This window comes from Hyla sarda, chromosome 1 (assembly GCF_029499605.1).
Source record: "Hyla sarda isolate aHylSar1 chromosome 1, aHylSar1.hap1, whole genome shotgun sequence".
Lineage (NCBI taxonomy): Eukaryota > Metazoa > Chordata > Amphibia > Anura > Hylidae > Hyla > Hyla sarda.
In genome coordinates, this window is record NC_079189.1 from 148,874,487 (window position 1) to 148,893,092 (window position 18,606).

At 45.6% G+C, this 18,606-nt stretch overlaps 1 long non-coding RNA gene across 1 annotated transcript in view; it reads right to left on the reverse strand.

Moving 5' to 3' along the window:
• Window positions 1-2,395: 2,395 nt before the first annotated feature.
• The window catches only part of LOC130359311 (uncharacterized), a 61,552-nt gene continuing 45,341 nt past the window's right edge, over window positions 2,396-18,606 (reverse strand). Inside the window, exons 2-3 of the long non-coding RNA XR_008890065.1 lie at window positions 15,175-15,327; window positions 2,396-2,651 (exon numbers count right to left, since the gene is read on the reverse strand). This is a non-coding gene — a long non-coding RNA (uncharacterized LOC130359311). The remainder of the gene's footprint in view (window positions 2,652-15,174; window positions 15,328-18,606) is intronic.

Consider the following 18,606-nt stretch of genomic DNA (forward strand, 5'->3'; position numbering starts at 1 on the left):
GCCGCCTGCCGCAGCAAGTCCATCCCGCTTTGCGGCGGGCTCTGGTGAAAGCCAGCGGCACTTTAGACTCCGCTCCCTAGTACGGTCTGAGTCATCTACCACACAGGTCCAGCGGATCCACTATCAGCAGTGTTCCAGTCTACTGAAACATAAGTGCTACAATGGCATGAAGAGTGAATGGAGAACATAGATGGATTCAGGACAATTCTGCTCTAGAATGCAGTTAACATTCCTACCAATAGGTTTTAATCAATACAGAATAAATGAGAAGGAGAGGAGACCTACCTGTCTTGTAACACACGTACGATCAAATAAAACTCAAAACGTGTTATTTAAAAGGGTATTCCCAGAAATATAATTTTTGACATATCTCTTGGGTACACCCAGCGATATAGCCTAGAGGTATGTCTAAAGGGATGAGTAGAAGCTTTTGTCACAGAAGGTGTCAGCTTTAGGAATGACACATGGTCCTGTTACAGAGTGGAACCCAGAGCTTCAATGGACACTGTCAGATACAAAAACTTTTTATATGTTGTTACTGGTGAAAATGAAAGACTTTTTGTAATATGGTTGTAAATTTTTTTTTTTTTTATATTTAATAAAGAAAACGGACCCTGAAAACCCCACCACCAGGGATCCCCATTCCTACTGGGACACTTACTAGTCCTTCAGAAGCATCAGCTCGTCCATGAGTCATGGACAAGTGATGACTTATGGACAAGGCTGCATGAGCAGGTGCACCAATCACCTCCCATCACCACAAGAAGCGACACACCCCCTTCCCCTGAGAGGATGTCTAACATTGTGAGCTAATGAAAAAAGGTATTTTAATATTAAATATAGGTGATAAAGGCAGAAAAATTTGATGTACATGGTCAGGATTAGGTACTGAGTAACCTATTAATTTTTTTTTTTTTTTTGTGGGATCTGACAGGTACATTTTAAATTTGCCTATCTGGGCATGACAATGCTGATCATGGGGAGTCCCACCACTTCTGTCAGAAGTGCTTGCAAAACTACTGACAGCCCTATATAGGTTCTGGGAAGGAGAGAGTATACATACTTCTGCTCTCAGTCAAACACTTTTCATGACTGAGAAAATGGCTTATTAATGTCCTGACCGAAGCCTGCACAAAGGTCAGAGGGACTGAATGTTCCCCTAAGCTCCCTGTAATGAAAGCCTCTTGAGCCCTACCTCACACCAATGATTTACAGCTCTAGCGTCCAGTCAGGAAACTGCTAAAGCTGTCAATCATTACAGGGAGCCTGGGGAAAGATCCCACCTATTCGACTCTTCAGCAGTAGGCCGACACATTAAAAAGGCACATGGCAAAGGTATGTATGTTCTCCCCTTCCCAGTGCCTAGTAAGGCAGTCAGCAATTTTGCTAGCACAAAAAAGCTGAAGGATTCCCTTTAAACAACATAGATGTAGCCGCCATATTACAGCAATGTGGGTGCAATACCGAGAAGTGTATGTGAGCTGTGATATATACACTGTAATGGGAACATTGCTGCTCTCTACAGTACTGTACCTACAGAAGCTGGGAGTCCAGCAATAGACAGAAGTCCAGCTCCTGTAAGTACTTTATGTGGCATATCTAACCCCAGTGCTGGATTCACAGCTAAGCCTGCTTTGTAGTACTCTGCAATTTCCCCCACTCTGCTGTTTCTTAGGGTCTTATATACTCTGTCTTTATAGTACAACCTTATGGTGTACTATAAAGAGATAGAAGAGAAGGATCCCCTCTTCTGTGTGAGTACAATGTATGGAAGACATAGCAGCTAGCCTCCACTCACTAGCTCAGGGACAACTGAAAGTCAGAGACTGAAAAACTGGTCAAAAATCTCATATATAGGTTATAACATTTCCATAGATATTACTCATCAGGTAACCACATTACAGCCTATCCTTTGTTGAGATTATTGGGATTTATGTTACAGAATATAATAAAGAGTTTGATAGCACTTCCATATATGATGAATAGTTTGTAAAAATGTTTTCTTTGCTTTGCCACACAAAACTGTTTACAGCAATGTGTCGCTGTCTTGCTTTATATCTAAAACAAATTACACTAGCATTGTATATGTTTGATGTAATATCTGCAAAAACTGCGGCAAAGCTCTGTGCACCATCCATTTGTAATGAGCACAGTGTTGTCAATCTTCATATATAACAGTACACATTACAATGTGTCCTCTACATGTCATGCATTAAAATCTGTGACTTGCACAGGATAGATGGTTTCCATCATCTTTATGAAGCCATTTGTATTACCATGGCACAAAACAGCTCTTTTCATGCTTAGCTTGCATGAGTGTAAATAATATGTTGAAGAGTTATTGTGCTGCATTTTCTAAAGATGTTCCCATAGGCGGCTAATAGGAAAGCCATTTTGGCAAAAAAGAGTCCTTTGGAGAGTATGTTCTCCATATGAGGGGGTATTATTCATTGTACATTTCTGACAAAAACAAGGATTAATAACCGTTGCTGATTTGAGAGCAAAGCCAGAATTGTATTGGAACTCCATGTCCCCATGTTATGTGAGGGTTCATATAAAATAACCGCCAAGCAGTCATTTGGCCGTCCTTCAGCCAGCGGTTTCACAATACAGCTGTACAGTTCTCCATCTGATCTGGGACACTTCATTTCCTGTATACAGGAGAGAAAATATTATAAATCATTTCCTTATTTCATACAAGAAGAAGAGGGGGATGTGTGGGGTTGGAATTGGGTTTTGTCTGCATACTTTTACATTCAGGAATTATGTGAGTTCTCTTGTATATTCTGTGAGGAATAATGAATGCACAGTATGATTAAGAGAGTACAAGTAATGGTAAACAGCTGCTATGTCCTAATATGTCATTGCATTGGTATCAATTTCGCTAGAGACCAATAAATGGTGGGTGATATCAACTACATCAACCTATAGATCACCAAGGGTGATCCAAAAATACCCTATTTCCCATATAATAAAATTCTTCCTTTATTAGTTACTTCACACAAACTGACAAACAATTTTAAAACTCCAGTGTTTATTCACTCCATTCATATAACTATTGTGGTGCCTGTTGGCCACCTTTGCTATGAACTGTGAGTTCCGCACGCACCTGCAGTGTGCTAAGCAAAATAGGAGTGTACACTGTTTTAAAATCAAATCTCAGCCCTCCTCGACATGTTTCGGTTCAGACGCAGCTTTGTCAAGAGGACAGTGGGCACAGTGCCCGCTGTCCTCTTGACAAAGCTGCGCCTGCAGGTTGGACAAACCGCTATTCCATAGTGACGTCACTCACGGCTTACAGTCCATCAACGCGCTGCACGGGGAACCCGGGAACGGTAGAGACGCCACCGGCCGGGGCTCTCTTCCTCCCGATCCCACCACAAAGATCGTCTACGAGGACATACCTGGATCATACCAAAAGGAGTCTATCCCGTGAATACCCGCATTGAGGAAGCATCACCCAGTATTCAGATATTACTACAGACCGAAAACGCGAGGTAATCTACCTCAATCATCTTACAGAAGCACTAGCCACTTTAGGAAGCAGCATTTGACCTCCAAGGCTCACTATACAACAGCTCCATTTTAACACACATCATGGTGTCCCATTTGGTATTAATATACCAGTTGTGACCTACCCTCAGAGGAAACACGCCACTTTGGAGCTATGTGCAATATTCTATTTATTATTTCATCAGCATTTTACTAAATTAAAAAAAAATTATTATTCTATAATAAAATTTGATATCATTTTATACCACCTTGGTGTGCCAGTATTTATTTATTTGCATACCATGATCAGTCGGGATACTTTTGAGTCCACAAGGCCGAAGCTACTGTCAGGAAAAGATTCTATTGGATCGGAATGTAGAGCAAATGGTGCAGTGAATGTGCTGTCTGTAACGTCACCAAGAACGTGCGCAAGGACACAAGAGCACCCCTCCATTCCATCCAGAGTGAAAGGCCTAACCAGTTGGTTGGGCTAGACCATGTCAAGTTGTCTCCTACCCGGTCTGGGTACACTTATGCTCTCACCATGGTGGATCACTACTCTAAATGGGTTGTCGTTGTACCCGTTAAAGACCTCACATCCAAGACAGAGGCCCAGATGTTCTACTTCAATTGGGTGCAAACCCTTGGATGTTCGGAGTCTGTCCTAAAGGATCATGGAACGGCCTTCAAGGCCCAACTCTTCCAAGAGCTGTGTCAATTCCCATTCTGCAAGAAACTCCGGACTACGGCTTACCACCCCCAGGGGAACGGGCTCTGTGAGCGCATCAATCAAGTCTTTATCCACATGTTGTGAGCAGCCTCTGTGTCAAGACAAGAAAGGTGGCCCCGACTACTGCCCAAACTATTGGAGATCTGTAATAATACAGTCCACTGTTCTACGGTGTACACCCCTTTCTACTATATAATGGGGCGACATGGGCAGCTGCCTAAAGACCGAACATTTGGGCTCCAAGCCACGTTCAACAACTCTCCGCAAGCCTCCCTGGAGTGGGACTCTGACAACCAGAGAAGAATCCAAGAGGCCAAAGAAATTGTCAGCAACAAGATGGGCGAGGCCTAGCAGAGATAACAGAAGCACTATAACCGTCATGCCCCTGCCAAACCACTTCAATTAGGTGATAAAGTCTGGCTGCGGAAGTTTCCAAGGACCCATAAGTTAGACTGTATCTGGGAGACAGAACCGTACACAGTGACGGCTGTACCCTATCCGGATTCTGATGTATACGAAGTACAAAAGCCTGGGTACAAGCCGCAAGTTGTTCACCGAAACCGAATCAAATTATGTCTGAAAGAAGATCTGCCAGTGATTCCCCCACTGCCTCCTAAAGCTGTCAGACCTGCGAGAGAGTTGGTCCTGGGTGAAGGAATCCACCCATCTATGGATTTCCCCATGTTTTCTCTAAATCAGCCTGCGATCTTCTGTATCTCAACAACCCTGGGGCTGGGTCAGCCCACACTAGTCTCCACGCCAGTCCCAGTCTTGTCACCATTTGCTCCGGCCTATACACCAATCTCCAGAGTGCCGACCCTGTCTCCAGTCTCTCCAGCATCGATGCCAGCGACTCTGGGTCCAGCTAGTCCTGAATTAATACCAGCTCCTGAGTTTGCTGAGGAAGAGCCAGCCGCAGCTCCAGAAGATCCAAGAGCTCCAAAAAAATGCAAGAGTTCCAAACTCTCTAGAGGTGGTGTTGCGCAGGTCCCAAAGGTCAACACAAGGACAAATGCCAGCTAGGTACAAAGAGTAAGTCACAGTACATGGTATAAAGTTGTACCACATATAGTCCACTATAGTCAGTCTATATATAACTAATTTAGTCTAGCCATATGTAATGTCTAGATTAGGACTGTAGAAAAATGTATATTCCAAGTCCACAAATATCAAATGTATACATGTCTAAAAAAAATTCCTGTCCATGTGTACAGGGTACTCTACTGGCCAGAGGGTTCTCCTGAAAAGATAAATAAGCATGTGTAGGGATAAAGTGCGGTGTGGAAAGGTAACTTCGTTGTGTAGTATAAAATTACCTATTGAGTTCTGGAGAGAAGTGGCTAGTGCTGATGTCCCAAGCAGCTAAGACTTTGGGTAGAGAGCCTCTGGCAGCCCAATCCGCAATTTATGTGTTTCAGTGTCTAGAGTGTGTTACAAATGCAGTCACAAGGGTAATGAATCCCACATGTTTGAGTTTTGACATCACCAAGAGCATGTATGGACATTTTTCTTAAAGTGCTACATGGACTCCTCTCTGTTTTGTTTTGCATAATCAGACCTGTGAAGGACATTTTACACATATATCCTAGGGACTGTTGTCACTAGGCCCCAGTGGGCGCTTCAGGTCATCTGCCCTCCGGGACTGGATGCCGAGGACAGCTGTGCTTAAGAGAGGGAGTTTGTGGTGGCCCAGTACAGGAGTTGTTACCCCGTACCCTGTCAGGCAGCCTACCTTCTGTGTCCCCTGGGCCCCCTTGCACTTGTCCCTCATGTACATGTGTTTACCATGTATTATACTGTGTAATGTGTGAAGAAAGCGTTGTCACTTTAAGACTGTTTAACATGTAAGTTGTTATTTGATTGTTACCCAGGAGGTATCAGTGACCAGGTGACCTAGGGGTGACCAATAGGACCCCACCAGAGTCTCCCCCATATAAACCCTGGGTGGAGCTCAGAGCTCTTGTTCCTGAGGTCCAGTGCAGTCGAGTCTAGGAGTGTGTCTGGAGTCATAGGAGGCCTTAAGTCAAGTCTGCAGCCACAAGCTACAAGTAAGCCACAGTCACAGCATTGTCAGTCACAAGTCAGTCAAGTCAAAGTCATCTGTCAAGTCAGCATGGCCTGCACTAAATTGTCCCATTCTACTACAAGTCCAGCAAGCCCTTAAGGTCTCTGAAGTCACTGGTCACCTCCATGGGCTCTGGCTGAACTGTATAGACTTTCTTTTCCACCTGTCTAACCTCAGTAAAGCTACCGTTGTCCGTAACTTGGTGTCGGAGTCATTATTGCCCCAAAATAGCGGCGCAAAATAGCTGTTGTCCAAACGTGCTGCTAGTCCGGCACCCCGCTGGAAGTTTTCATGCACCAATGTTAACCCAATAAAGGAAGATTCTGCACATCTATCCATGAGTACCACCTGGCTTCTTTTTCTATGCTTAACATAAATAAATATCTTGAGTACCTTTTAAATCTCTTTTTTTTTTTTTTTTACTTTTTGTTAAGTCCTACTTAACCCCTTACCGACCACGGACGTATATTTACGTCCATGGCCGGCTCCCAATCTATGAGCGCGCTATCAGCAACAGGGACCCGCGGCTTATACTGGACATCACCGATCGGACTGATGTCTGGTATTAACCCTTTAGATGCCGAATCAAAGTTGATCATGGTGTCGAAAATGGGAGAATATGCTGCCGGTTAGCTCAGCTGAGCTCTTCGGGACCGCAGTGGTGAAATCGCGGCGTCCCGAACAGCTGAGAGGACAGCGGGAGGCAACCTACTTGGCTCCATGCTGTCCGATCAGCGTTTGATTGCTCCAAGCCTGAGATCCAGGCTTGAGCAATCAAGAGCAGATAACACTGATCATTGCAATGCTATGGCAATGCATTGAACAGTGCCTGCAATCAGTGTATTGCATCTTATAGCCCCCTATGCGGGCTATAACACTGCAAAAAAAAATAGTGTAAAAAAAGAGTTATAAATGTGATTTAACCCCTTCCCTAATAAAAGTCAGAATCACACCCCTTTTCCCATAAAAAAAACTGTAAAAAATAAATAAAAATAAACATATGTGGTATTGCCGCATGTGTTAATGTACAAACTATAAAAATATATTGTTAATTAAACCGCACAGTCAATGGCGTACGTGCATAAAAATTAAAAAGTCCTAAATAGCGTATTTTTGGTCACTTTTTATACTATAAAAAAATGAATAGAAAGCAATCAAAAAGTCTGATCAAAATAAAAATGGTACTGATAAAAAATTCAGATCACGGCGCAAAAAATTAGCCGCATACCCCCTCATACGCAGAAAAATAAAAAAAAGTTATAGGGGCCAGGAAAAAACTTTTTTTTATGTATCAACTGGCTCCAGAAAGTTATTGTTAATTACTTCTATTAAAAAATCTTAATCCTTTCAGTACTTATGGAATGATTAAGATTTTTTAATAGAAGTAATTTACAAATCTGTTTAACTTTCTGGAGCCAGGTGATATAAAAAAAATGTTTTTTCATGGAATACCCCTTTAAATGTATACATTTTCCTGCATGTAGTTATGATTTTTTTTCAGAAGTAATACAATATCAAACCTATATAAGTAGGATATCATTTTAATTGTCTGGACCTGCTGAATAAAGATAAGGTGTCATTTTTACTGAAAAATGTACTGTGTAGAAACGGAAGCCCCCAAAAGTTACAAAATTGTGTTTTTTCTTCAATTTTGTCGCACAATGATTTTTTTTTCTGTTTTGTGTAAAATGACTCATGTCATTACAAAGTAGAATTGGTGGTGGAAAAAAAAGCCACCATATGGATTTTTAGGTGCAAAATTGAAAGGGTTATGATTTTTAAAAGGTAAGGAGAAAAAACGAAAGTGGAAAAACGCTGGGTCCTTAAGAGCTTAACTTTTGGCCTTTCTACAGTTAGATACATACTGTAGTATGGGGTGTGATGCAGGGTAGATGGAATTACCCTAGGGACAGATGGCATTAACCCCTTGTATTCGTGACGCCAGGGCGTGGTTTATCCTCAATACCACACGAAGGTATACCGCTGGATCCTGGGCTGGAAGTTTTAACGCACCGATGTTAACCCAATAGAGAAAGATTCTGCACATCTAACCGTGAGTGCCACCTGGCTTCTTTTTCTATGCTTTGGATTGTATCATTTACCCTCTGGATGGTAGAGCACCGCAGTTTGGCAGAGAAGTACCTGTATACCCGTACACTGCATTCAGCAGCTCAGGTGTGGAGTTAGGCTATATCAGCGAGTACCAGTGCCGGCTTTCTTTTTCTATGAACTCTGTAATTTATTTATGTTATACATAGCTACATGCTAGATTTTATGCCAATGTTAGTCAAAGCCAAAATTACTAAGTAGCACAAGTGTTATAGACATATCAAAAGTCCTAAAATGATTCGCAGAATAGGGGATACGTTTTAGATCAAGGGGGTCTGACTGCTGAGCCCCCCATGATCTTCTGCACGGAGCCCTGGCACTTCCCGAGAGGGGCACATCACGAACCCCATGCGAAGTGGGGGCCGCCACTCCATATATCTCTTTGGCAGAGCCATTCAGCTATTTTTGACTCTCGTATAGAGATATATGGAGGGGGTGTGGAGGCCTCTGCTTCGGACTGGGGTAATGACCTGCCACTCTTGGTGAGAACTGGGGCTCCATACAAGAGATTGCGTGGGGCCCCAATGGTCGGACCCCATGCGATCTAAAACTTTTTTTTTCTTTTTTTTTTACTGGCTTGTCACTTCGACTGTCACTCACTGACCGCTGGGTGCCCGCAAGGACTAGGACCGGGCCTCATAGTCCGGGGGGCCCGCACATTTCTATCAAATTACCTATTTCTAGGGCAGGGGCCCCTTAAGAATTATGGCAGGGCCGGACAGGCCAAGGGCTGATTGGAGTAGAGACGTCACGTGCCCCTCGCAGGCACGCACGTCTGCTCCAATCACCTGACCTGTCCCTGCCTACTTCCCCATGCGATCTCCTTCATTCTCCCCGTGCAGTGAAAGGAGCAGCAGAAGCCTCACGTGGTTTCACCGATTAACGGCAGGGTAGGTGAACTTGCGCGGGGGGGGGTGGTGTTATGGGAGTGATGAGTGGTGCAGGGGGGGGGTATGGAGGTGATGAGTGGTGCAGGCGGGTGATGAGAGGTGGTGGTTGGGTTATGGAGGTGATGAGTGGTGCAGGGGGGTGATGAGAGGTGGGGGGTTATGGAGGTGATGAGTGGTGCAGGGGGGTTATGGGGGTGATAAGAGGTGCAGGGGGGTTATGGGGGTGATTAGAGGTGCGGGGGGTTATGGGGGTGATGATAGGTGCAGGGTTTTGAAGATGATGAGTGGTGCAGGGGGGGTGATGAGAGGTGCAGGGGGGGTTATGGGGGTGATAAGAGGTGCAGGGGGGGCGATGAGAGGTGCAGAGGGCTATGGGGGTGATAAGAGGTGCAGGGGGGTTATGGGGATTATAAGAGGTGTGGGGGGTTATGGGGGTGATAAGAGGTGCGGGGGTTATGGGGGTGATAAGAGGTGCAGGGGGTTATGGTGGTGATAAGAGGTTCAGGCAGGGTGATGAGAGGTGCAGGGGGTTATGGGGGTGATGAGAGGTGCAGGGGGGGGTGATGGGTGATAAGAGGTGCAGGGGGGTGATGATAGATTCAGAGGGGGGTTATGAGAGGTGGTGGGGGGGTTATGAGAGGTGATGGGGTTATGGAGGTGATGAGTGGTGCAGGGGGGTTATGAGAGGTGGTGGGGGGTTATGGAGGTGATGAGTGGTGGGGGGGTGATGAGAGGTGCCGGGGGGTTATGGAGGTGATAAGAGGTGCAGGCGGGGTGATGAGAGGTGCAGGGGGTTATGGGGTGATGAGAGGTGCAGGGGGGTGATGGGGGTGATGAGAGATGCAGGGGGGTTATGAGAGGTGGTGGGGGGTTATGGAGGTGATGAGTGGTGCAGGGGGGGTTATGAGAGGTGGTGGGGGGTTATGAGAGGTACAGGGGGTTATGGGGGTGATTAGAGGTGCAGGGGGGTTATGGGGGTGATAAGAGGTGCAGGTGGGGTGATGAGAGGTGCAGGGGGTTATGGGGTGATGTGAGGTGCATGGGGGGGTGATCGGGGTGATAAGAGGTGCAAGGGTGGTGATGAGAGGTGCAGGAGGGGTTATGGGGGTGATGAGAGGTGCAGGGGGGGTGATGGGGGGTGATAAGAGGAGCAGGGGGGTGATGAGAGATGCAGGGGGGTTATGGGGTGATAAGAGGTGCAGGGGGGTTATGGGGGTGATGAGGAGAGGTTTGGCGGGGGGTTATGGGGGTGATGAGGAGTGATGAGGACACAGAGGATAAGAGGGTGTGTGTATGTATATATGATGTGTATACATGTATGGCAGTATTATATTCAGGGATACAGTGTGTGGCAGTATTATATTCAGGGGTACAGTGTGTGGCAGTATCATATTCAGGGTACAGTGTGTGGCAGTATTATATTCAGAGGTACAGTGTGCGGCAGTATTATATTCAGGGTACAGTGTGCGGCAGTATTATATTCAGTGGATACCGCGACCTCCTGCACAGGCCCCGGCAGTTTGCTGGCGGCTGACGTCTGTACCCCACAGGAAGCTGCGGCCGGCACACCCCCTCCATGTATCTCTACATGGAACAGGGGGGGGTTGGCCTTGAGCTGTGTGAGGGGCCCCAAAATTTCTGATGGCAGCCCTGATTACAGAGGCTCTGATCCTTCCCTGACAAGCAGGAAACTACTCCTCTTTGGCTTCTCTGCAGTGGACAGAAGACCACGCGGAATTCCGAGCAAAAAAAAACATTTTAAGCAACAATTCCTCGCCAATTCCTCAGTGTGAACATACCCTAAGATGTTCTCAGATCCTCCCTATTGGTACTTGAAAACTGGAGGAAACCTTTTATTCCTCTATGGTTGTATACTGTGCATTTCATAACTTGAAAATTTACTGTTACTGCGTCACTTGCTTAAAGGGGTATTCCAGGCAAAAACTCTTTTTTATATATCAACTGGGTACGGAAAGTTAAACAGATTTGTAAATTACTTCTATTAAAAAAATCTTAATCCTTTCAATAGTTATTAGCTTCTGAAGTTTTCTGTCTAACTGCTCAATGATGATGTCATATCCCGGGAGCTGTGCATGATGGGAGAATATCCCCATAGGAACTGCACAGCTCCTGGGACGTGAGTCATCAGAAAGCAGTTAGACAGAAAAACAACAACTCAACTTCAGAAGCTAATTGTCACGATTCGGCTTACAGGTTGTGGATCCTCTGTGTCAGCGAGGGATTGGCGTGGACCGTGCTGGTGGACCGGTTCTAAGAGGCTACTGGTGTTCACCAGAGCTCGCCGCAAAGCGGGATGGTCTTGCTGCGGCAGTAGCAACCAGGTCGTATCCACTAGCAACGGCTCAACCTCGCTGACTGCTGAGAAGGCGTGGGACAGAAGGACTAGGCAGAGGCAAGGTCAGACGTAGCAGAAGGTCGGGGCAGGCGGCAAGGTTCGTAGTCAATATGGAAAGCAGGAGATCTGGTAACACAGGCTTTGGACAACACTAAACGCTTTCACTGGCACAAGGCAACAAGATCCGGCAAGGAAGTGCAGAGGAAGTGAGGTTATATGAGCATGGAACAGGTGCAAGCTAATCAGGCTAATTGGGCCAGGCACCAATCATTGGTGCACTGGCCCTTTAAGTCTCAGAGAACTGGCGCACGCACCCTAGAGAGCGGAGCCGCGCGAGCCAGCACATGACAGCCGGGGACCGGGACGGGTAAGTGACTTGGGATGCGATTCGCGAGCGGGCGCGTCCCGCTATGCGAATCGCATCCCCGCCGGCAATGTCAGTGCAGCGCTCCCGGTCAGCGGGTCTGACCGGGGCGCTGCAGGGAGAGAGACGCCGTGAGCGCTCCAGGGAGGAGCAGGGACCCGGAGCGCTCGGCGTAACACTAATAACTATTGGAAGGATTAAGATTTTTAATAGAAGTAATTTACAAATCTGTTTAACTTTCCGGAGCCAGTTGATATATAAAAAAAAGTTTTGGCCTGGAATACCCCTTTAACTATTTTCAATGACATTTAGAATTAAAGGAGTACTGCAGCCATAGAACAGGATAGGGAATAAGTGTCTGATCTCAGTAGGGGACGACCTCTGGGACCCCCCACAATCTCCTATACTGGGCAGGGGGCGTGTTTACCGCAGCATGATGCCATGGCCGACACGCCCCCTCCATGTATCTCTATGATGCAGCGCCTCTCCCATAGAGCTGAATGGAGGGAGTGTGTCTGTCAACCTCTTAGTGAGGTTGACAACACAAACATTAGCTGCACAGAGCCGCGGCAGTTCTGGGGCCCTGTACGGGGGATCACGGGGGTTCCCAGCAGTTTGACCACCCGCAATCAGACACTTATCCCCTATCCTGCAGAAGACTACATTACCCAGTAGGTTATCAGTATTAGGGTTATTTCGTTTAGAAAAAAGACAATTAAGGGGCTGTCACTCCCACCCGTCTCAGAAGGTAGGGGCTTAAGTGTGCGGAGGAAGAGTTAGTTAATAAACCCCATACAGGAGATTTGGGGGGTCACTTATACCCTATGCAGTTTCAAGTCCCTAGAGTACCCCTTTAATTGTAAGAAATCAGGTACAAACAGGGGCGGACTAACACAACCCAGGGCCCCCGGACCAAATATAGCAAGGGCACCCAGCAAGACTCCACCCCTGGCCCCACCTCTGCCCCGCCCCTATTCCCACCCAGTATGCATATGAATATTTGCCATAGAAAGGAATAGGGGGTGCAGTGCGCTTGAGGCTATGGGGTACTTTGAGGGATGGCGATGCCAATCACCTTAACTACACCGAGGGGGAGATTTATCAAAACATGTGCAGAGGAAAAGTTGTCCAGTTGCCCATAGCAACCAGTCAAATTGCTTCTCTCATTTTTCGGAGGCCTTTTCAAAAATGAAAGAAATTATCTGATTGGTTGCTATGGCAACTCAGCAACTTTTCTCCTGGACAGGTTTTGATGAATCTCCCCCCAAGTGCCTTAAAACACTGAACTCCTCCTTTTTGTGCCAACTTGGGATCTCTGTCTGTGATACCCAGTCCAACTTGGCTCCAGCCTCCACTCACCTTTAAAGGGGAGCTCCGGTGGAAAACTTTTTAAAATCAACTGGTGCCAGAAAGTTAAACAGATTTGTAAATTACTTCTATTAAAAATTCTTAATCCTTCCAGTACATATCAGCTGCTGTATACTACAGAGGAAATTCTCTTCTATTTGGGATTTCTTTTTGGTCCCGACCACAGTGCTCTCTACTGACACCTCTGTCCATTTTGGGAAATGTCCAGAGCAGCATATGTTTGCTATGGGGATTTTCTTCTGCTCTGGACAGTTCCTAAAATGGACAGAGGTGTCAGTAGAAAGCACTGTGGTCGTGACAGAAAAGAAATCCCTTAAATAGAAAAGAAATTGTTCTGTAGTATACAGCTGCTAATAAGTACTGAAAGGATTATAAAATTTTAATAGAAATTATTTAAATATCTGTTTACTTTCTGGTACCAGTTGATTTAAAAAAATAATAATAATTTCACAGGAGTACCTGCCTTTCACCGCTCACTACATGATGGCACAGTCAGATATATAACTCATCTCTGACTGTGCCATCATATAGTGAGCGGTGAAAGGCAAGTAGAAAATAGCAACTAGTCCATTCATAAGCCACACACTTTACCTTTTTTGCCCCCTGCTTGGGTGAGGCTGAGGCCTCTTAGATTTATTACAGAAATAGCACAGCAGCACAGAGTATTTCTGGAGGGAACTGTAGTGAGGCAGACTGTCTGAAATACTCTGTGCTGCTGGGAAGCCTACTCCATCTTCTATCTGCCTTTTACCACCCCCTACATGATGGCACAGTCAGAGATATGTTATATTTCACATATAACTAAGTCAGACTGTTCCATCATGTAGGGAGCAGTGAAAGGCAGGTAGAAAATACATACAACTATACAATTCATAAGCCACCCACCTGGCCAGGCTAGCCTGTTTATGCGTCCATGCAGATGCTGACTGAGAAAGCCGGCAGAGAGATCAGGGCACTTCTTCGGCAGGGCTCTGTACACTGAGGACAAGCGGGGCACTGTACACCGAGGACAGGCAGGGATCTGTACACCGAGGACAGGCGGGGATCTGTACACCGAGGACAGGCGGGGATCTGTACACCGAGGACGGGCGGGGATCTGTACACTGAGGACAAGCAGGGATCTGTACACTGAGGACAAGCGGGGCTCTGTACACCGAGGACAGGCGGGGCTCTGTACACAGTGTACAGAGTTCCGCTTATCCACAGTGTACAGAGCCCCGCTTGTCCTCAGTGTACAGAGCCCCGCTTGTCCTCGGAGGCAGGGCCGTTTGAAGGAATTTGGGGGCCCCAAGCAAAATGGACATGGAGGCCCCCCCCTTTGATGTTGATGCACGTCATGCTCTAGGGCCGGCGTCAGGACATAGTAACGCCGGCCCTTGAATTCTGAGAGCGCAACGTGAGCGAACGTCGATACGACGCACATTAGGTGCAGCAGAGTTCCCCCACATTAGGTAGGCAGTGTTCCCCCCACATTAGGTAGGCAGTGGTCCCCCCACATTAGGTGCAGCAGTGTTCCCTACCCATACCCCCTGTCCAGACCCCCCCCCCCCAGGGCCATTTTTTTGGGTGGGGGTTTGACTGCTTAGACCCCCACCGATCACCTCGGTTAAAGTGGTTCTCCAGCTGTTGGAAAGCTAAAACTCCCATCATTCTGGAGAGCCTCTTGCAATGGGAGTTGTAGTTTTGTAACAGCTGAAGAGACACAGATCGGACACAGTTTTACCCATCATCACTGCAGAACTTACAAGTGACTACAGTTCTCATGGGACAGTCAAGAGAATACACAATGATATCAGTGACCTGAGTGACGTCTTCTGACTTGAGTAATATCTTTTCTGTTATCTTTTCTTCTTCATCGGGTCCAGAGACCAGGTCTTCCCCCAGCTCCATCTTTTCTACAGAGTCTGACATCCAGACATCATTGGCTCCTCACTGTCAGCAGATCCTCATCCTCTGCATGAAGACAGTCATCATTATAACCTTGCCAGAAAGTGTAACCTGATTATAATGCTGCCCCACACTGTACCCTGAATATAATACTGCTATACACTGTACCCACTAAATATAATCCTGCCCCACACTGTACCCTGAATATAATACTGCCCCACAATGTACCCTAAATATAATACTGCTATACACAGTACCCACTAAATATATTACTGCTATTCACTGTACCCACTAAATATAATACTACCACACACTGTACCCACTAAATATAATCCTGCTATTCACTGTACCCACTAAATATAATCCTGCTATTCACTGTACCCTAAATATAATACTGCTATACACTGTACCCTAAATATAATACTGCCCCACACTGTACCCTGAATATAATACTGCCATACACTGTACCCTGAATAAAATACTGCTATACACTGTACCCACTAAATATAATACTGCCCCACACTGTACCCACTAAATATAATTCTGCCACACACTGTACCCTGAATATAATGCTGCCACACACTGTACCCTGAATATAATGCTGCCACACACTGTACCCTGAATATAATGCTGCCTCACACTGTACCTTGAATATAATGCTGCCACACACTGTACCCTGAATATAATACTGCCCCACACTGTACCCTGAATATAATTCTGCCACACACTGTACCCTGAATATAATACTGCCACACACTGTACCCTGAATATAATGCTTCCACACACTGTACCCCTGAATATAATCTTGCCACACATTGTACCCCCTGAATATAATACTGCCACACACTGTACCCTGAATATAATGCTGCCACACACTGTACCCTGAATATAATGCTGCTCCACACTGTATCCACTGAATACAATACTGCCACACATGCATACACATTATATATACATATACACCCCCTCTTATCCTCTGTGTCCTCATCATCCCCATGATGAGGAGAGGTGCAGGGGGGGCACCTCTCATGACCCCTATAACACCCCCTGTATCTCTCATGACCCCCATAACACCCCTCCTGCATCTCTCATGACCCCCATAACACCCCCCTGCATCTCTCATGACCCCCATAACACCCCCCTGCATCTCTCATGACCCCCATAACAACCCCCCTGCATCTCTCACGACCCCCATAACACCTCCCCTGCATCTCTCATGACCCCCATAACACCCCCCTGCATCTTTCATGACCCCATAACACCCCCCCTGCATCTCTCATGACCTCCATAACACCCCCCTGCATCTCTCATGACCCCCATAACACCCCCCTGCATCTCTCATGACCCCCATAACACCCCCCCTGCATCTCTCATGACCCCCAAAACACCCCCTGCATCCCTCATGACCCCCATAACACCCCCCTGCATCTCTCATAACCCCCATAACACCCCCCTTGCATCTCTCATGAACCTCATAACACCCCCTGCATCTCTCATGACCCCCATAACACCCCCCCTGCATCTCTCATGACCCCCATAACACCCCCCCTGCATCTCTCATGACCCCCATAACACCCCTGCATCTCTCATGACCCCCATAACACCCCTGCATCTCTCATGACCCCCATAACACCACCCCCTGCATCTCTCATGACCCCATAACACCCCCACACACACACACACACACACACACACACACAAACCACACACACACACATCTCTCATCACCATTGCAGTCCCCTAACCACCATACAATCCCCCCCCCCCCCCTCATGCCTCATATTAAATTATTTTGCCAGTATTGGTTATACCATAGAGAGTCCACTATACATAGAACAGGATGAAACCAATCACAGTTTAATGGTATCCATTTTCTGTTAAAAAAAATTAAAATTAGAAATAGTTTTTGTGCCGCTTGTGTGAATATTCTCTGAATTGTCACTTAACTAGGAACATGAATGTAAACAAGAATGCAGCTGTCCCATCATCCATCTCCTTTCAACACATTGAAATGGATCTTTATGGATATTATGAGAGGAACATGACGGGGTAAACATTGGGCAGGCCTCTGTGTACCTCTGCAAACAGGTTCTTGGCACAAATACTGTCGGGCATTGACTTTATGCCAAGTCCTTGGAGCAATGAGGTTTCCTTTTATTCTGTTTACTCTTATGTTATGTTTACACATATGTTTTGCTCTATATTTTCAAACACAACCAGGAGTGGAACCAACACAGAGAAAAAATATAATGGAAACATTTGCACCTTTTTCTGCGTTAGTTCCATTCCTGTCATGGTTAAAATACTGACCAAACAATTAGGTGTTTGTGAAATTTGTTATTATTAATATGATAACTTGAATGAATATCTTCAAAAGGCATGATCTCAGAGTGTTTCATAATATGTCTGATGGGGGTAATACCTCTATCAGACCAACTTTGCAGGTCTAAATCAGGGGAATTGGCAAAGATTATGGAGAGGGGAAGATCCTCTATAGTTGAATATTTAAGGGGGGTTAATGAGTATAGGTATTGTGTCCAGGCTTTGTAGGAGGCACTGACTAACCGGTTATATAATTTAGGAATATAGAAAAAGGATGCAGCTCAGCTCACTCACCACACAGACCGGATGAATCAGATATAGAAGATAGCCCAAATTCTGTAGCGCTGGAGCTCGGAGGAATTGGGCCACCTGTCCGTATAGTTCAATAGGGAAACATGGAGGTATCCAACTTCACAGCAAATTATCTGTTAGAAAATAAGCTTTAATAGTTCAATTAAAAACACGGAGAATCCATAAGTAAAAACAACCACGCTGACGCGTTTCGAGCTTATATCAAGCTCTTAATCATGGCCATGGTTTTTAATGGAACTATTAAAGCTTGAATTTTAACAGATAATTTGCTTTGAAGCTGGATATCTCCATGTTTTTTTTTAAATATAATTTAGGGACTGGTAATTTCCAGGCAGGAAGGAAGAGCATGTCGTATAACGTGTATGGATAAGTAGAAAGTTGTTCAATCATGGCCCATGAGGAGTTTGTATCTACATTCCACCAATGTTTCAGTAAAGAAACAAGTGTTGTGATGTAGTATCCTCTCACGATAATTGCTAAAAACACATTACTGAGTAACTGGAAAACTCCATTGGTCCCCTGTTTTGATATCATGCTGAATAAAATAAATACTACATATTCATTGGAAAAGGTTATAGCTAGGAGTTCTGGAAGGTTGGATACATTTAACATTAGATGGTTATCATGGTCTCATTGTAGAGATATTTAGGTTAACAGTGATTTTTCTACTGAAATGATACTGATACAAAGACATTGGGGGACATTTATCAA